Source organism: Miscanthus floridulus, chromosome 18 (genome assembly GCF_019320115.1).
Source record: "Miscanthus floridulus cultivar M001 chromosome 18, ASM1932011v1, whole genome shotgun sequence".
In the NCBI taxonomy this organism is placed as follows: domain Eukaryota; kingdom Viridiplantae; phylum Streptophyta; class Magnoliopsida; order Poales; family Poaceae; genus Miscanthus; species Miscanthus floridulus.
The window spans coordinates 113,959,623-113,979,719 of record NC_089597.1 but is presented as its reverse complement, the minus strand read 5'-3'; the positions used below and the strand labels follow the sequence as shown (position 1 = coordinate 113,979,719).

The window sequence follows — 20,097 nt, the reverse complement described above, 5'->3', positions numbered from 1 at the left end:
ACAACCTTTGCAGACTGTAAAACTGGCATATCAGCCGAGCTCACGGTCACGAGAGGCCTTGGAACATTTATGGAATAGATGATCACTAAGAATTATCTGTTTATGCTATTCATTACTCATGTTTACATTGATCATGTGTTGTACTTTGGGATTGAAACACCTTATTGCTAATCTTATGCTAAAATTGTGACATCTAAAAGCTGAATGCTGTTAAACTTGTGTCAAGCCTTTTGAGCCTCATGAACCCCATGTTACACTTGTGGAGTACGACACATACTTACGCTTGTTTATTTTCATTATTCGGATAAAAATCCCGGATGAGTAACAGATGGCTATGTTAATGATGACTTTCCTGAGTATTACTAGACTTGTGGTCAACCAGTTGACGTCCCTGTGATATAGGGCTTCAGCGAGAGAATTTACTTAATACTTCCGCTACATATATGTGAAGACTATGTTCTATTATTTGTGATGTAATAAACACTTATGATGATACTATTCATAATTTGCCGGCTTATATGTGTGACTGATCTCTGGGCGCACATAAGATTTTGCATCCCATTTTATCTTTAAAATCGGGTGTAATAGATTGGTATCAGAGCCGTGTTGACTGTAGGACGTAAGCCTAGTTAACAATGGTCATTTTAGCTTCTTTTGCTTCACTCATTTCATGATTTCCATCTCACACTTGTTATTTGCTAAAGTTTTATGCTTCTTTTGCCTCACTCTGTTATAAAAATTATTTGCATCTACTCTAGCTAAATCTAATTCTGTAGATGTCTCGTGCCAATAAGACCGCTCACATCAGCACCGGAGGCTACTAAGCCACATGAGGACCAGGAACCCCAAGAACAAGATGTTGATTCGCCAACACCTGTACCTACGCCTGAGCCATTCCAGGAAGAGCCTGAAGAAGAAGAACCTGAACAAGTGGAGGTCGTCTTATTGTCTGATGAGGAGGAAGACGCCGCTCAAGAGGATGAGCCGATCCCTCCGCTGGGATGGACTACGAAGGTCTAGTACAAGCCGGGGTGTGAATCTTGCGTCTCGCACCACCGACTTATGGGGATTCTTCAGACTTACTACGCTGATTGGGACGGAACTGTGGAGTACGTCTGCAATGAGCATACACACCCTCTGGAGGACACTTATTGGAAGACCAGGGTGTGCATCTCCATCAGGGATGAACAGAAGGACGTATACCAGCTGGACTCGAACTATGCGCATCACGCTCATTGTGTCACCATGGAAGATAGCATAGAAGATGCAGCCGCTGTAGCCTGCTTGGGTCTCCGTGGTCGTTGCTTTAATGATATGAAGGAGGAGCAATATCGCTTTCTCCCTCACCAGCATCCTGACTTGGGATGGGCAATAATGGACCCTGAAGGTAGGGATCCCACTACTCAAGTGATGGTGATCTATGCCTACGAATCGGTAGACAAGAATCGATGGCCGGAAGATTAGTTGAAGGCACAGGAGGCGACCCTTAAGAGATACCGACAAGTTATAAATGAGCAAAGGGTGTGCCTCAACCTGTCAAGGATGTACGAGGTGTTTTCCCATAAATTTTGCCCATAGTTGTTGGAGTCCTTTCTATGTAATAAGACGTTAGTAGAATAGGTCGAGTTCAGTCAAGTTGAGTCTAGAAGTGTGGTGTGAACTTTGGTGTGCCTAGTTGATTTGTTATTATGTTTATGTGTGAGTTGGATCTTTGTAATGAGTGCTGGAACTTTGTGGGCATGTACGCAAGTTTCATAGTTATGAATATTAAAGTTTGAGTCAATAAATAAATAGTTGGGTTTGGTACATCTTGTTCTCTCGGATCTATTTTTCGAAGCAGTCTGCCCTTATCTCAATGCCAATCTAAATCTACTTGACCAAAAATTATGAAATGTTATGGAAACAACTAGACTTAAGTATCTTTCCAATTCCTCTGGAATCACCCCTACATATGATCTAGTTTGTGAGATATGGTTGTTTAAAGTTCTGCGCAGTCTGGAGTCTGAAACAGTTTCGGTTATGTCCTATTTTTGAGTAACCTAACGACAGAATCTAGGAAGGTGGTCTGAATAAAAATCGTAGATAATTTCTTAAGTTTCCAACCATGTAAAGCACATCTCTTTTGGATATCTGGAACTCGAGATATGGCTGTTTTAATGAGCTACTGATGTTGGAACTCGTCTAGAAAATTTTCAGAATGTATTCTATATCTCTATAAGTGCATATAACTTGGAAATCTCTAAATTTGAATATTTCTGTTGGATGTTAGATGTCTGGAAGAGGAAGAGGCCGAGGTCATAGTGGTGTTCCCCCACATCCACCACCACCACCGCCACCGACAATTGAGCAACTTCTGGAAGTGTAGACACAACTTATGCAAGCTCTGGTTCAAAATCAGCAGAATCAACCGATTGGTGGAGCACCGCGTGACAAGCATGGTGAATTCTTGAAGGGCCATCCCCCGGTGTTCTCTCATGCCATTGATCCACTGGAAGCAGATGATTGGCTTCATGCAGTAGAAAAGCAACTCAACATAGCATAGTGTGATGATCAGCAGAAGGTGTTGTACGCGTCAGGATAACTCCAAGGAGAAGCTCAAGATTGGTGGGAGTCATTCGAGTATGGATGTCCCGCTAATGCTCCTCCTATCACCTGGCAGGAATTTACAGAGAATTTCAAATCCTACCACATACCTGAAGGATTGATAGAGCTCAAGCAGGAAGAATTCCAAGCTCTGAAACAGGAATCTATGTCCGTAGTTGAGTATCTTGACAAGCTTGCTCAGTTGTCACGTTACGCTCCAAATGAGGTGGCTGATGATGCGGATAAGCAATGCCATTTTCTCAAGGGTCTGTATGACGGTCTGCAACTCCATCTTATGTCCAATACATACCCCAAATTTCAAACGTTGATAAATCGCGCCATTGTTATTGACAATAAGCGCAAAGAGATGGAGGCCAAGAAGAGGAGGCTTCAGGGTCAGGACTCTAGAAGTAATACTCGTCCGCGCACCAACCCTCAGCAAGGCTTCCAACAGAGGTACCAAGGACCACCCAATCAGGGGAATCATGGCCAGTACCCTTAGCACAACCTGAACCAGCAACGTCCACCATACCAGCAGCAGAATGGCAATCAACGTCCTCAGTAGCAGAATGGTCAGCAGACACCACAACAGGGAGCGCCTAACAAGACTCCCATGAAGACTAGTGTCCCTAGCACTCCCAACAAGTGTTTCCGCTATGGTAAAGAGGGACACCTGTCTTATAATTGTCCTGAGAAGCCAAACCAGCAGACCCCACAGAGGTAGAATAGTTATCAGAAGCTAGCGCCCAACATAGGAAAGGTGAATCATGTGTCTACTGAGATGATGCTTGCTTTACCAAAAGTCATGCTCAGTACATTCGATGTCAACTCAACTCCTACCACTGTTCTTTTTTATTCTGGAGCTTCGCATTCATTCATATCACAAGCATTTGTTAGAAATAATAGCATCCTCTTATGTGCCATGAAAGATCCTATATTAGTAAGCAAACTAGGAGGTAGTATGCAAGCTTCTTATCGTTGTCTTCCAACTAGTCTATCCTTAAGGGGGTAGAGTTTAAAGTGAGCCCTATTGTGTTGAGAACATCTGGCATTGATGTGATTCTGGGTATGGATTGGATGATGCAACAACAAGCAGTGATTCAGTGTAAGGAGAAGGTAGTTGCTGTGACCACACCGAATGGGGATATGATCTGTGTTGATGTTGTAGTGTAGAAGCAGTCGACAGCCACAATGAACCAGCTTGATGATCGCGTCAATAAGGAGGACCCAGTAGTGGATGAGTTTCTGGATGTGTTCCCCGATGATTTGCCAGGTATGCCACCTGATCATAACATTGAGTTTATTATTGAATTATTACCTAGAACTGCACCTATAGCTAAGTGTCCATATAGAATGGGGGTTAACGAACTAGAAGAACTTAAGAAACAAATAAAGGAGTTGCAGGAGAAAGGTTTCATTCGTCCTAGTTCATCACCTTGGGGAGCACCAGTTATAAATGTGATCACACTCTCTAAGTGTCTTGATCACCAAAACAAAATAGCTCCTATGGATTATACCTTTGCCTTGAGCATTTTGTTTTTCTCTTTCTTCTTTTCAAGTTTAAGCCCTTGATCATCGCCATGTCATCACTATTGTCATGTTATGATCTTCATTAGCTTCTCCACTTGAAGTGTGCTACCTATCTCATGATCACTTGATAAACTAGGTTAGCACTTAGGGTTTCATCAATTCACCAAAACCAAACTAGAGCTTTCAGCCCCATTGTGTTGAGAACATCTGGCATTGATGTGATTCTGGGTATGGATTGGATGATGCAACAACAAGCAGTGATTCAGTGTAAGGAGAAGGTAGTTGCTGTGACCACACCAAATGGGGATAGGATCAGTGTTGATGTTGTAGTGTAGAAGCAGTCGACAACCACAATGAACCAGCTTGATGATTACGTCAACAAGGAGGACCCAATAGTGGATGAGTTTCCGGATGTGTTCCCCAACGATTTGCTAGGTATGCCACCTGACCGTAACATTGAGTTTATTATTGAATTATTACCTGGAACTGTACCTATAGCTAAGTGTCCATATAGAATGGGGGTTAACGAACTAGAAGAACTTAAGAAACAAATAAATGAGTTGCAGGAGAAAGGTTTCATTCGTCCTAGTTCGTCACCTTGGGTTGCACCAGTTATATTTGTAGGCAAGAAGAATGGTACCCAGAGAATGTGTGTTGATTATCGGTCACTAAATGAGGTTACTATCAAGAACAAGTATCCATTGCCTAGAATTGATGACTTGTTTGATCAGTTGAGAGGTGCTTGTGTTTTCTCCAAGATTGATCTTCGTTCTGGTTATCATTAGTTGAAGATTCGTGCAACTGACATACCCAAGACAACCTTTACTATGAGGTATGGCTTGTATGAGTATACCGTTATGTCCTTTGGTTTGACCAATGCACTTGCATACTTTATGTACTTGTTTAACAAGGTGTTCATGGAATTTTTGGATAAGTTTGTGGTGGTATTTATCGATGATATATTGGTATTCTATAAAATGGAAGAAGAGCATGCTGAACATCTAAGGTTGATCTTGTAGAAGCTCAGGGAACACAAATTGTGTGCTAAGCGAAGTAAGTGTGAGTTTTGGTTGAAGAAAGTTTCTTTCGTATGCCATGTTGTCTCTAATGGTGAAATAGCGGTAGATCCAAGCAAGGTGAGAGATGTGTTGAATTGGAAACCACCAACCAATGTGGGAGAGATTCGTAGTTTCTTAGGATTCGCTGGATACTTTAGAAGGTTCATAGAAGGTTTTTCTAAACTTGCCAAGCCTATGACAGCCCTGTTGGATAAAAATGCTAAGTTTGTGTGGTCCGAGAAGTGCCAGGCTAACTTTGAAGAATTGAAGAAGAGGTTGACTACCGCCCTAGTGTTGGTTTTGCCAGATTTGGGCAAGAGCTTTTTGATCTATTGTGATGCATCTCATCAAGGTCTCGGATGTGTTCTTATGCAAGAAGGAAGAGTAGTGGCCTATGCATCCTGACAGTTGAGAAAGCATGAGCTAAACTATCCTACTCATGATTTGGAGTTAGCAGCAGTGGTTCATGCTTTGAAAATATGGAGACACTATCTTATCGAACATAAGAGTGATATTTATACTGATCACAAGAGTCTAAAGTACATTTTCATTCAGACAGATTTGAATATGAGACAACGTCGATGGTTGGGGTTGATTAAAGATTATGATCTAGAGGTACACTATCATCCCGGAAAGGCGAATATTGTTGCTGATGCTCTTAGCAGGAAGAGTTATGCCAATGAGGTGCAAGTGGCACCTATGTCAAGTGAGTTGTGTGTTGAATTTGAGAGACTAAATTTGGGCTTTGTCACTAATGTAGTGGAGTTGGTGTTGGAGCCTAAACTGGAGCAAGAAATACATAAGGGCCAGTTACACGATGCAAATTTGAAAGAAATAGCGGAAAACATAGTGATTGGTAAGGCACTAGGATTCCGTATGGATGATAATGGAACTCTGTGGTTTGGGAAAAGAATATGTGTGCCTAAGAATAAGGCTATACGAGATGCAATTTTTCGTGAGGCACATGAGTCTGCTTACTCTATTCATCCCGGGAGTACCACGATGTACTTGGATTTGAAGGAGAAGTATCGGTGGTACAGGCTAAAAAGAGATGTTGCTGAATATGTTGCTTTATGTGATAGATGTCAGAGAGTTAAAGCTAAACATCAAAGACCTGCAGGATTATTACAGCCAATGAAGATACCTGAGTGGAAGTAGGAAGAAGTTGGTATGGATTTTATTGTTGGGTTACCACGTACTCTGAGAGACTACGATTCAATATAGGTGATAGTGGATCAGTTAACTAAAGTGACTCATTTCTTACCAGTCAAGACTACCTATACTAGACCCCAATTGACTACATTATATATGGAAAGAATAGCATGTCTACAATGAGTTCCCAAGAAAATTGTGTCTGATCGAGGTACTCAATTTACATATCAATTTTGGCAGCAAGTACATAATTTGTTGGGAAGAAAGTTGAATTTTAGTACAGCATATCATCCTCAGACAGATGAACAAGCTGAGAGGATTAATCAGATATTAGAGGACATGTTGAGAGCTTGTGTATTGCACTACGGTACAAGTTGGGACAAGAGTTTGCCTTATGCAGAGTTCCCGTATAACAATAGTTATAAGAAGAGTTGGCCATGTGCTTCTGAGGAATTTGCTGGCAGAAATCTATCGTAATACGTTTGCTTGCAAATTTAAGAAGTGGGCTTGTTGGCCTGGTGATGACTGATCAACCAATTCAACTACGTTTGCTTACAAAGAAGTGAGCTTCTGAGGAATGTATTAAGCCGGAGATCGAGACCTCACTCCAAGTATTATAGTTCTTGTTGTTATATGTATGTGTAGTTCTGTATCCCCAATACGAAAAAGCATGTGCGATGACCTCTCCTCTGTTTTTTCTTTCACTCGTATCCCTTGAGTGGCGGGATTCTTCAGACAACGGGTGCGAGAAAATGATGTTTTTATTTTCTAATAATGTCAAGTGCAGTTATTTTTCATTTAGTCATCCATAATACGACTTCAGAATTTGTTATTGAGTAATCATCATGTTATTTTTGTATATTGCAAATATTGATGGTGAGGCCCCTTTGGTAGCCAATATAGGCACGTCACAAGATATAATTTCCTTTGAAAATAGAACATTGTGTGCAGGAGTGCACAAAAAAAACTCAGTGAAGAGCTAAAAAACAACCTCAAAACTGCAACTTTATACCTTCAGGTTTTGGGTTCAGCGAGTCTTGAAAGTTCACTAATACTTGGGCTTCAGTTATCTGACAACGGGACGACTAACTCCCGGACATCTGGCCCGAGGACGCATTTGGACGCAGCTCGGGGCCATCCGATTCGAGGAACAGGAGCCATCCGATCTCAGCGTAAAACAGAAGAAACAAGCGCACCTATCCCTCCCCCGCATAACGGTACAGATGGAGTGCGCGCCCGCGTGTACTCGTGGTGGCCCGTCCCCATCGTGCCAACATCCCACGGGGCGGCACCCGCCTGCGCCTTTGGTTAGGATGCCCAGCCGACGCCGAGAGAAGGTGGAGACACCGAGGCGAGGCAGCCGAAGGCGAGGAGGGAGCGAGAAGCAACACCCGATCTACTTTTGAAACATCAAGATGCAACACTTGCAACATACATCTCAAGACAGATGAAACACATGAAACATGCATCTGAAACACTCACCTCAAAACCATTGTAAAACAAACCCAGCATCCAGATAAAACGCTTGCAACATATGTACGAAACATATGCAACATACAAAATAACACTCTTGCAACATACGTCTGAAAAAACAGAACATTGGGAGCAGAAGCTTGCAACATACGTATACAACCATTGCAACATATACAATACCCTGATCTACTTTTGCAACATCCTGATAAAACATTTCTAACATGTCTATGAAACATCTGAAACACTAGAAACATAGGCTTGCAACATGCGTTTTTCACCCTTCTTCTTCCGTACGACGTAGCACAAGCGGGGGATGGGCAGGCGAAGGGCAGCGCCGTCACGGCCCCTTCTGGAGGCGAGTGGAGGGGGTGGCGGGGAAAGGCCACCGGCGAGCGTTGGTCGGGATGCGGGCTACCGCCGTCGCAGGTGGGAGGAGAAGAAGACGGGGATAGGCCGGGAGGTAGGGGCCGGCCGCAGGCGTAGGTAGCTGTCGGTGAGCTCTGGTCGGGCAGGGACAGGAAGAAGGTGCTGGCGGGGAGCTCTGGCCGGGCGAGGGACAGGAAGAAGGGGACGATAGCAGGCGCAACGACTGGTGGCGGGCAGAGATGCCCCGGGGGATGAGTGGGATGGAGGCGGCGCGGGAGTGGAACGAGCGGGCAGTTTCTTTTTTTTCTTTTTTTGGCGGGAGCGCGTCGGGACGGGAGTATGGATCTGAGAAAGCTCATCCCTCCAAGTCATTTCGAAATCGCCCATCTTAATATCTGAAACAAGATAACAACAAGCTTCCAAGAAGCAGGGAATAGCAGAGGTGTTGGCACAAGCAAAAACTACATAATTTTGCAAGGATCATGTTGAAATATGATAACTGACTATATCATTACATTATGGGCAGAACTTGAGGACTATATAGGTTCTAGTCTTCTAGAAAAACAGAACACATGATGTCCAGGAACATATGGATCTGAAACGGCGCTAATGAATATCTGTTGCTAGCAGGGATGGTGAGACATCGTCGTCATCAAGAACGGACTAGTTCGCGGTGACAAAGAAAGAAAGTTACTTATCACCACACCCAGCACAAGCTGGTAGTAGTAGCACACACAAGCAGAGTCGGTCAGTCGTCCAAGAGAAAAAAAAAATTATACAGCTCAACAACTACTAGTAAAGGAAAAATCATAATGCTGACGATAGGCGTGTAAGATTCAAGTACTACTCGAGAACGTTGTTGAATTGTATAGATGCTGCGGCTTCAGGAGCGCGTCCGGACGCACCTCGGGTCCGTCCGAGTGTCCCCCCAGCACGAAACCACGCCCGCCCCCCGCATGGAACAATACGACTCGTTTCGATCCCAACCAAAACAACGGAGCACCTAGGCCTCGGGTCCGTCTGACTCGGGCGTCACTCGCCAGTCGCAGCGCCCCGTCCCACGCTCGCGCGCGGCCCGACCTCCTGCCGCGCTGCCATCCCACCATCCCGCCGCGCCGCCCATCCCCCCACCATCCCGTCGTGCCGCCCATACCCCCAGCGTGCCCCACGAGGTGTGTCGCATCCTCACCGTGCTCCCATAAGAAGTATTACTTGTTTGCAACATCGAAACAAGTCTACTGCAACACCAGAACAAAGCTACTGCAATGCGAGATGCAAGATCAGAAAAAAGAAACTAATGCAACAAAGAAATATTACTTGTTGCAACACTATAACAAGGCTACTGCAACAAACAGAACAGAGCACAATGCGAGAAAGCAACATTAGAAAAAAAAAGACTAATGCAACAAAGAAAAATTACTTATTGCCAACAACAAAACAAGGCTACTGCAGCAACAGAAACAAAGCGCAATGCGAGATACAACATCAGAAAAAAAGAGACTAATGCAACAAAAAAATATTACTTGTTGCAACAGCAAAACAAGGCTACTGCAACAACAGAAACAAAGCGCAAATGCGAGATGCAACATCAGAAAAAAGAGACTAATGCAACAAAGAAATATTACTTGTTGCAACAGCAAACACAAGGCTACTGCAATAGAGCTCGCCGGAACCCTAGCCACCGTCGCGTCCCTTAGATCCAGAGGAGGAGGAGGAGAGCTCAGATCTAAAGGAGGAGGAGGAGGAGGGCTCAAATCTAGAGGAGGAACGACCTACCTTGTTGGAGCCGCCGCCGCCGTCGTCCTCGTCTCCGGTGGGTGGAGCGAGCTCGCACGCGGGTGCGGCATCCCATCCTGTGGCGCGGCCGGAGAGCGGCTCGGGCGAGCGGGAGCGAATGCCTATGGGGGAGCAGGAGGAGAACGTGTGCGTGCGAGAGAGCGGGGGAGAGCGAGTGGGTGCGTCCGTTCCTGTCCGCTGGGGGTCACGGATTGGATGGGAGCGGGGGGTCACGGCCGCTCGAGTCGTTCCTGTGTGGGTCTGTCTGTCCAGACGGGACGGATGCCCACACAGTATCAATATCGAAAAGGAAAACCCATAAGGGCTTGTTCGGTTGTTTAGGAATGAGGGCATGGAATAAATTTTAGTTGGAATGGTTCACTAATCTCTATAATCTTGAGAAGCTGGAATTGTTCCTGTGTAGGACGTGAGGACTAAAATTTAGACAATCATATAACATATTAAGTTCAGAAACATAGAGCGAATACAGGAAATCAGCCTAATTATACTACTCATTGAAGGAGACTTTTTTCTTTACATGTATATAGTTGCACTGAGATTCAGATACAGATGTGCGTCCATAGTTTCTCAAACAATCTGCTGGCTTACTCATCAACCAATATATTACATAAACATGGCTGTGCATTGGTACTAATTTCAAACAGAGTATTCATCTAAGTGGAACTCTTGTGTCCATTTCAGACTTCCTGAAGGTCATACTTCTGGTGTTACCTGTCGTATGACAGATAACCTTTGTCACTCAGCATATACACACACATAATCCATGAACACGGTTAGATCAGCAGATCAGATATAAAAAGGAGTACCCAGTGCAAAGAGCTCCCGCTCTGGACGGGGTCTGGAGAAGGGTGTTAGTGGCAAGCCTTACCCTCGCCTGTACAATGCGAGGAGACCGCGACTCGAACCCGGGACTTTCCGATCACAGGCGGTAACACTCTACCGCTTGCACCAGGCCTAAAACACAAAATGACAGAAACAAATTACGTACACCAAAATAAAACCATGTTTACTTATTCATTACAGCAATGAAGCTGCTACACAGCAAGGCAGCATATGTTTTCTGGAATGCTATTGGACTCGATCATAGCAGAAACTTGAACACAAGTGATTCGACCTCACATTGGACACGACAAACTGAACTCAGTACCCCAACCCGCCCAGACCCTTAGTGCCCACCACGGAGGCACAGAACCAGGTGGAGCATAGACTCCTTCTGGATGTTGTAGTCCGCAAGGGTGCGGCCGTCCTCAAGCTGCTTACCAGCAAATATCAGGCGCTGCTGGTCCGGCGGGATACCCTCCTTATCCTGGATCTTTGCCTTCACATTGTTGATCGTGTCAGAAGACTCGACCTCTAGGGTGATGGTCTTGCCAGTCAGTGTCTTCACAAAAATCTGCATACCACCACGGAGGTGGAGCACCAAGTGGAGGGTGGACTCCTTCTAAATGATGTAGTCAGCAAGAGTGCGGCCATCCTCAAGTTGCTTGCTACTGGTCTGGTGGGATGCCCTCCTTGTCTTGAATTTTTGCCTTTACGTTATCGATCGTATCAGAAGACTCAACTTCAAGTGTGATGGTCTTCCCAGTCAGAGTCTTGACAAAGATCTGCATGCCTCCCCTTAGCCTGAGCACAAGGTGAAGGGTGGACTCTTTCTGAATGTTGTAGTCAGGCAAGGTGCGGCCATCCTCGAGCTGCTTCCCGGCAAAGATAAGGCGCTGCTGGTCTGGGGGAATGCCCTCCTTTTCTTGAATCTTGGCCTTCACGTTGTCAATCGTGTCTGAGAACTCGACCTCCAGTGTGATGGTCTTTCCAGTTAGGGTCTTCACAAAGATCTGCATCCCACCCCTGAGCCTGAGCACAAGGTGGAGGGTGGACTCCTTCTGGATGTTATAGTCAGCGAGTGTCCGCCCATCCTTGAGCTGCTTGCCTGCAAAGATCAGGTGCTGCTGATCCGGCGGGATTCCCTCCTTGTCCTGGATCTTTGCCTTGACATTGTCAATTGTGTCCGAGGACTCAACCTCGAGGGTGATGGTCTTGCCAGTGAGGGTCTTCACAAAGACGTGCATCTGCAGAGACAAATATCACGGTAAGCTACCATAAAGAGATAGGCACAGGAAAACCTAGTGCTTAGAAAAGAATGATTCAAATCTCAACTATGAAACAGAGGTACCAACAAACAAAAAACACAAACATATAGTTTATATATATGAACCATGAGAATTAGAACAAACAACACCTCATGCATACCAACTGCCAATGTGCTAGTTACATTTCAAATTTAGATGACAACTCAACATACACAAGCAGAAAATATAGAGACGGGATTGAACATTTATAATCATAAAAAGTGGCAAGTGTATCGACAAGAAATAAGTTTAGCAGTACTTCCAAAACTTATACATATCCTTCTGATTAAGGTGATCAGAAATGGATTGATCTAAGGTAAAATTGGCAGGGAAGATTCAAGGCAAGATTCGTCTTGATTTCTTTGAAGTAATAAAGATCTTAAATTTTTTTAAGCAAAAACCATCTTAATTTTGAGCATAAGCTAATCAACAGATTGAAATTAAACCAAACCATACCAACAGGATTGTGTTAGGGGCAGCAGGACACTATGGCAGGCATGGTTTGAACTTTGAATTTCTTGACTTTGAGATTGATAACACACTAATTAATCTATCGAACTGAAACCTGATTGACTTATACAGGACATCTTTCTGACTTCTGAGGTAACACTATAGTAAGGATGTAGCCATACTTTAGATGATACACCAATTAATCTATTGAATTGAAACATAATTCTATGGTATCTGCAGGATTACGTTCGAGGCATTCGAGGCATCATGATAGGAATGATCCCTCTTAATTTTGATATAATACACTAATAAATCTTTTGAATGGAACCCTAACTCTATGATATCTACAAAATATCGTTCCAGAACAGAAACACCACGGCCTATAAGCACGGCAATAAGCCAAAAAACGAACTCAGCATGAATGAATTAACTAAAAGTAACGATCGAACATCGCAGGCCATGCGAGCAATTTATAAGGATCTTCGTACGGAAGGCACAATAGAGATTTGCCCATACATACACGTCCCCATCCTAGACCGAGAGATTAGGGGGATTAATCGGGGGGGGGGGGGGGGGGGGGGGGGGCATACCTTGACGAGAAGATCGGTAGAGCCTTGCTTAGTTCGCTTTCGCGGCGGCGGCGGTGCGGTGTGACTTCGCGATTGGGATTGAGGGAGATCGGGTTGGTGAAATCGGGAGGCCGGAGGTGGACTTTATAGTGAGGGAACGGAGGGTTGCCGTGCCCAACTGGTGGGGTCCCGGTGACGTCACGGCTCACGGTCACGGCAATGGAAATATGGAATCACAAGTTTTTTTATGTGAAAAATATGGAATCACACGTGAGCGAGAGTCCATCGGCCCGTCGAGGTGTCCATGGTCCGCCTGCCCTCTCGCGCCGGCCGCAGCCTATCGAACGGAACCAGTTGCGTGATGGGCTTTCCAGGCCCCCCGCTTGGGCTACGACGGCCCATATTAGTGTAGCAGCTCAAACACTCACTGTTACAGGTATCTTTGCAAAAAGGAAGCAGCTGGCAGTATTAATTTTGTTATACAAAAACAAAATATCACTATTGAACTATTGATCTTCCGTATCTGTATATGTATATCATCCAAGTACCAATTTGGATTCTGCAGGTACATACCCCCCACTTGCATTCCACACATTACTGGTAATAAATGCCAAAGCACGTCTTATTCATCAAGAGCGCCCCGTGCCCCCGACACGTGCGCTAGTAGTTCACGGCCACGGGAGGGGAGAGGCACTTGAGCACGGTGCTGGCCACGGCCGCGCCGGCCCATACAGCCCACGGAGCCGCGGGCGTGAGCGCCAGCAGGCAAAGGGTTTGGGTTGATTCGATTGGTCAAGGCCGAGCTGGGCTTCACGGGAGACGAAAGAAAAAGCATTAGAGACAGAGAGGCTTGGGCTGGGTTAGAGATCAAGAGCTAGCTGGATAGTTATCAGGCTTTTAGCTCGGGTCAGGTTACAGTTAGCTTCAGATTCACATTCGAATTTAGATTTCAAATGTAAATCAGACTCAAGCAACCAACCAAAACCAAAAGAACTCTAAATCAGTCTAACATAGATTTGTCCTTATTATGAAAATAAATGCACTAAAATTTTATTACTAGGAATTCTAGGTGAGATCACGGGACGATAATCTTTAATGTTTTCACTGCAAAGCAACAACACACGAATTTTTTTGAAATCCACATTTTTGCAATCAGAAACATTATTCCGGGATGTTACAGACTCCCCCCTCCTCAGAAGAATCTCGTCCTCGAGATTAAAGCTGCACTGGGTTGACAGAGTTCTTCTGCTTCTTACATTTGTCCGATTGCTTGTCGATGCTTCCAACATAGTTGAAATTACTTTTCCATAATGTCATATCTCTCCTTAATCCAATTTTGGTTGATCCTGAGTTGTGGCTCGAAACCCATTGTATCCTGCAGATACTCTTGGTCATTTGACTTGTTCATCTTGTCCTCCTTGGTGGTTCCTAGCTTGTATGTCCTCTCTTCGATTATTCCACATCACATGGGTACACTTCTTTCTTATTTCCATGTACTCCAAACTGATAGGCTTCGAGTTCGTATCATCTTGATACTCTTGGTTAGCCTCGTGTGTACCTTAGGTGTTAGCTGTTTTCCTTCCTAAGGTATCGCATTCCATGAGGGAGATCCTCGAATCATTTGGATTCTTCTTTTCCGTGAATATCCATATCCTTCTCTCGCAAATAAATGCACAAATTTTATTACTAGGAATTTTAGGAGAGATCACGGGAAGATAATCTTAAATGTTTTCACTGCAAAGCAACAAACACACGAAATTTTTTGAAATCCACATTTTTGCAATCAGACACATTCCGGGATGTTACAACTTGCTCTGTTGCAAATAAACAACATGTTTGTTTATCGATCCACACTTCCAAACGATTTTATTTGTCATAACACAAGTAACCGGTGAGTACCACCAAATACATTATAAGTAGTTATTACACGACGCCGAGCAGGGATAAGCATGACAGCAACAATCTCAGGGCGAGCAATTGGTAATGCAGTAGCAACGAGGGGGAATGTCGGCGCACGTGCCCTGAATGTTGTCGTGGCTTTTCGTCTATGCAAACATCTGTGCAGCTGTTTTCGTCCAAGCACCACCCTCGAAAGCTGCCGCTCAGGTGCCTGCAAGTATTTGCTGCCCCAACAGAGGCCATCTCTGACGTCCACGCAAGAACATCGTTAATTAGCCAGAGGAATAATCAAAAGACATCGCGTCATGCGACGTTACATAGCTTGTGCATGTACCCGCTGTCACGATGACGAGTAGGAGGACGATGGCGGCGGCTGCGGCTGCAGAGAGATTTCTTCGTGAATGTAGCTCCATTTTTTGGTTGCTTCTTTGTGGAATGAAGTTCGTACGTTGAAGAAGAATGATCGAGCAGATGACAGATGAGTGAAAAGTTTGGTAATATATATAGAGAGATAGAGAGCTAGAGATGACGTGAGAAATTTTGGCTCGTCCAAAACTTTAGCATGAAATATCACACTACCAGGCCAGAACGGCCGGTGGATGAATCCCACTTACAATAAGAATGTTCGGAGAAAGCAAAGTATTCCCCTCCAATCCTCCTTCGGGGGCAGGCATATGTTTCTGTTGTATTCTTGGTAAGTTCAATGGATCCATTGTTTTGGAGCAGCCAATGCAATGCAGATTTGTCCTCTTGGACTTGTGATTTATATATAAAGCCTGACTTCTCGAAACTCAACTCGATGATCCAAGCAAATTTGTCTGCTCGCTTTCTTCTTCAACGTATCAACATGCACTAAAAAACAAGCAATGGCGGCTTCATGAAAAATCTCTCTACAGCCGCCGCTGTTGTCATTTTACTTGTCATCGTGGCCGCCGGCTAAATGATTTAGCTTTCACTGATCTCACTTAAGGGACTTGCTGATTAAAAGCTAGGTCACATCGAGATGTCCAGATGCTCCATGCTCATTATGATTATTATCTCCTTAAAGAAAGCCAAGGCTTATCAGCAGTGTTTTTTTCTCACAACAAATCAGTTTCACACTACCACAGATAGGATTAGTAGGGACGGCTAGTGAGGCTTTGTAGAGACGGCTCGGCTAGCCGCCCCTACTATACCGTCTCTATAAATCATGTATTTGAAGGGGCGATTCCTAGACCGCCCTTAGAAATCGATTTGTAGAGGTAGCTGGTGTTATCAGCCGCCCCTACAAATTGATTTGTAGGTGCGGCTGTAGTACCAGCTGCCCCTATAATACCTGTTTGTAGGGGCGGTTCAGTCTAAAACCGCCCCTACAGTACATTTTCCACAAATTTTTTTTTTAATTTACATTTCAAATTCGATCTACACACACACACACACACATATATATATATATATATATATATATATATATATATATATATATATATATATAATTCAAATCTGACCACAAGCACAAGAGCATTATATAAACTACCATTACAAGTCCAATTCACAAAAATATATACAATCCATCATTAAATAGACATAATTCACAAGTCTAATTCGTTCCACAAGTCCAAACCGTTCCACAAGGTAAGACCAATGTTAAATTCCATACACATTGTTATCAACGGCCTAGAGCTAGCCTTTTAGTCTCACGAAGGTGTTGGTACTAAGAATTTCTACCTAAGTCAGAATCTCGGTCATGGTAGGTGCCTTTGACGTGTACAATCTGGTCCAATATGAAGTTGCAAAGGTCGCCGACGAGCTCTAAGAGTTGGGCATCCTTGTATGGGTCTCTTTTCATTTCTTTCTCTTCTTTCCACTACAAGAGAACAAGTTTTGGTTTAGTATTTTATATCATGTGCGAAGTTTTTATACTACGGGTGAAGAGGTTCAAACTTACCCTTAAGGGGTGTCTCCTGTAGACACCGGTGTTACTCATCATAGATCATACATAGTATCCACAATGTACACTTCTAGGCTTCTGCTTAGGGCACTGTGTGTTTTGCATATGGAAATATTAAGTAATATTTTTGACAGCCATGTAATGGAGTACTAAAGTAAGTTACACTTACCGCATATAGTGTTTTTATAGCCAGCTTTTCCTTTCTTACTGGATCATGCCTTCTGTGATGTTCATTGACATAGAACCCGAATGCCCTGTTCAAATTATTTTAGCAAATGCAACTTGTTAGTATCCAAAAGTTAACGTTACAAGTATGTATATAAACATATAAGCTAATGAGGATTGTCGATATGTATACGTCTTGAGAATCGATATGAAGTCTTTGTATGTCACCGGGTCCCTATCTATTAAATCAAAGACCCATGCCATGCTCCTCCTGACATCGACGCTTATACAAATCCAGTGGTTGCTGCATGAATTTAATCATAGAACTAGATAAGCTCTTTTGCATCGAATAAAATATATTGAACAAAGCTGTAAGTATAGAGTTGAACTTACTCGAAGTTGTATGGTAGCCATATAGTAGAGTGTTGTTGGAGATTTTTAAAAGCTAGGGCAATGTATGCTGAAACCGTAAGGGACTCTTGCCTTAGTTTCTTCGCATGGATGTCCTCTTTCTCCCGAAGGGTCTTTCAAGCAGCTAGCACTTTGGCATCCAGTTTCCACTATCTAGGGTAATTAAAATTTGTTTGTGCTATAGCTTGAGGGTCTATATACCCAGCTTTCACACTTGGCATTTGTTTTACAATATGCACTTGCATTCTACAAATCACGACGTGGGTTAGTTAGAACAAAATCCAAAGATTACATTTGTATCATATCGGGAGGGCAAGGACGTACATGCACCATGTGCGAATTATATTCATTTCCATTGCTCCGAGGTGAAAGCATGTCTGCATGTCATTGAAGTCAAAGATAATTTTCTCGGCTGGGCTTCCAAATGTCCCGATGGGGAAGCATGCTTGTACGAGGTCTATGCTCGTTAGGAGAACACGCAAGTACCAATCATGTAACCTTGTCATTCCAAGTGGTAGGCGCTGGATGTCCTGGTTTGGTAGGAAGGGCTCGCCTCTTTTATATGTTTTCGGGCAATCCTTTGACCACTTGATGGCATCAACATTTGGATACTTCTTTGTTGTTTGGTGGACTTTGCTAGTGATGGCCTCCTTAGAAGCCCATGTTGGGACTTTTTTAACTTGGTTCTCAGACTTTAACTGGTCATGGGCATACCACTTGTGCACCGATGAGACGTCTTTCATCGGAACATAAATTAGCCTTATGGTGATTGGATGCTTCTTTCGAAGTTCCCATTCAGGCACATCCTCATCTTCTTGTGCATCACCTTCTTTAGGAGGCACTCTATGGCAGAACCACCTAAAATAACACACCTTTGGAGGCGCTCGTCTTCCACCAGACACTAAGCACCCCGAGAGCAAGCTACATCGGGCGGATTTCGTCGAGCACACCCCATGGGAGAACTCGAATAATCCACATTTTCACCTAGATCCAATAATGAGAACGAGTTTACATTACTTAGTCTATTTCATACAACCAGATTTCTTAGAAAGACATTATTACATACCAAGTTCAGAGTGCGGAAATTAAACAGTGGAATAAAAATAAACATCTATCGATAATATACAAGGATCCGTCTGTGCCCACCAGAAGAATCCTTCACATAACGGCTACTCCTCAAGCTACACCTGCAACAGGGGTAAATAAACCCTAAGTACACAATGTACTCGCAAGACTTATCCGACTAGTGGGAATAATTTCCCGACTCCAAGGGATATGATAAGCTTTATGGTTTGCTGGTTTTCCTTTTTGCGGAAAGCAATACTAATAGTGAATCTTTATGTATGCGTATTATTAGCAGTCATGATTAGTTCATTATCTAACCATTCTATGTAAGCACCTGTTCTACTTTCAAGCAAGAGTTGAGCAAACAGTTCCATTTCACCACCTTTCGTCATTCAGTTCTTACTATGGTGCTAAATTGCAGACAAGCCATACTGGATCGTCTGGCAATTCATGAATCAATGTGCCCAACTGGATACCCCGAAACACACGCCCCGCTTGTACCTACCCTTGGCACAAGCAGGACCAACCCACCACTCTCCTATCACAGGGTCCAGGTCCCCGTCCAAACTTGGACTCTGAGCCCCCGCTCCTGAGTCCCGGACTCAGTGCGGTGCTTAGACCACCACCATCCCCACCTCCAACCAGTCAGTCTGGAAAGAGCCGGAACCCACGACAAGAGAGCAACAAGCCATCACTGTGCCCATATACAAGTATGTGTTCGAAATAATAAGTCTGTGACTTGCCTATAACCCAATGCAACGGTCGGTCCTTAACCGACACAGACAGGGAAACAATGTAACCAAGCTATGCCCCATTGACCTCAGGACACAACCTCTTACACTCATCGATACCCAAACCATGTCCCTGCCCGGTCTCTATTTTCCTTCCACCATTTTATCATGAGTGATCATAATAATCACCTATTGTGAGTAACAGCAGGTTACTCACACTACCGAAAATCCTAAGCATAGCAGCTACTCGACCTATGCTAGTAGGACCCACAGGTAGGTATATCTATGCATGTAGTTTCTATAAAATGCTTGTAACATAAATGCATATAACATCCATATATATCCAGTGATCATTCAAAATAAGGGTTATGCATCGGGGCTTGCCTTGGGCAGGCGGGGTGTTAGCAAAGTCAGCAACTAATGGCTCCGAGGCACCCTCCTGGACGAGAATCTCCTCCTCATACTCCTCAATGATCTCCTCGTACTCCTGCTCGCCCGCATTCACAAACTCTACCAACTCGTTATCTACATGCATGAAATGATGATGCAACACTTAGTAATACGGCAACAACAACTCTTAAAATAAGAATACATCTATCAAGCTACTAAGCTAGCTCTACCAATCAAGACACTAAGTTACCTATTATTACCACTAAACAGGTATGAAACATTGCATGTATTATCTTAGCAACTAATGGCATCCTTATTCATAATATCGATTTACTATATATATGATAAAACAAGGAGTACTAGCTACCCTATTTATCAACCTATTCTAAGGGTACAAAATTA

General features: G+C 43.8%; 1 pseudogene; it reads right to left on the bottom strand.

Annotated features, from left to right (window-relative positions):
• Positions 1–11,124: 11,124 nt before the first annotated feature.
• Positions 11,125–19,701, bottom strand: LOC136522685 (polyubiquitin-like; annotated as a pseudogene).
• Positions 19,702–20,097: the final 396 nt, after the last annotated feature.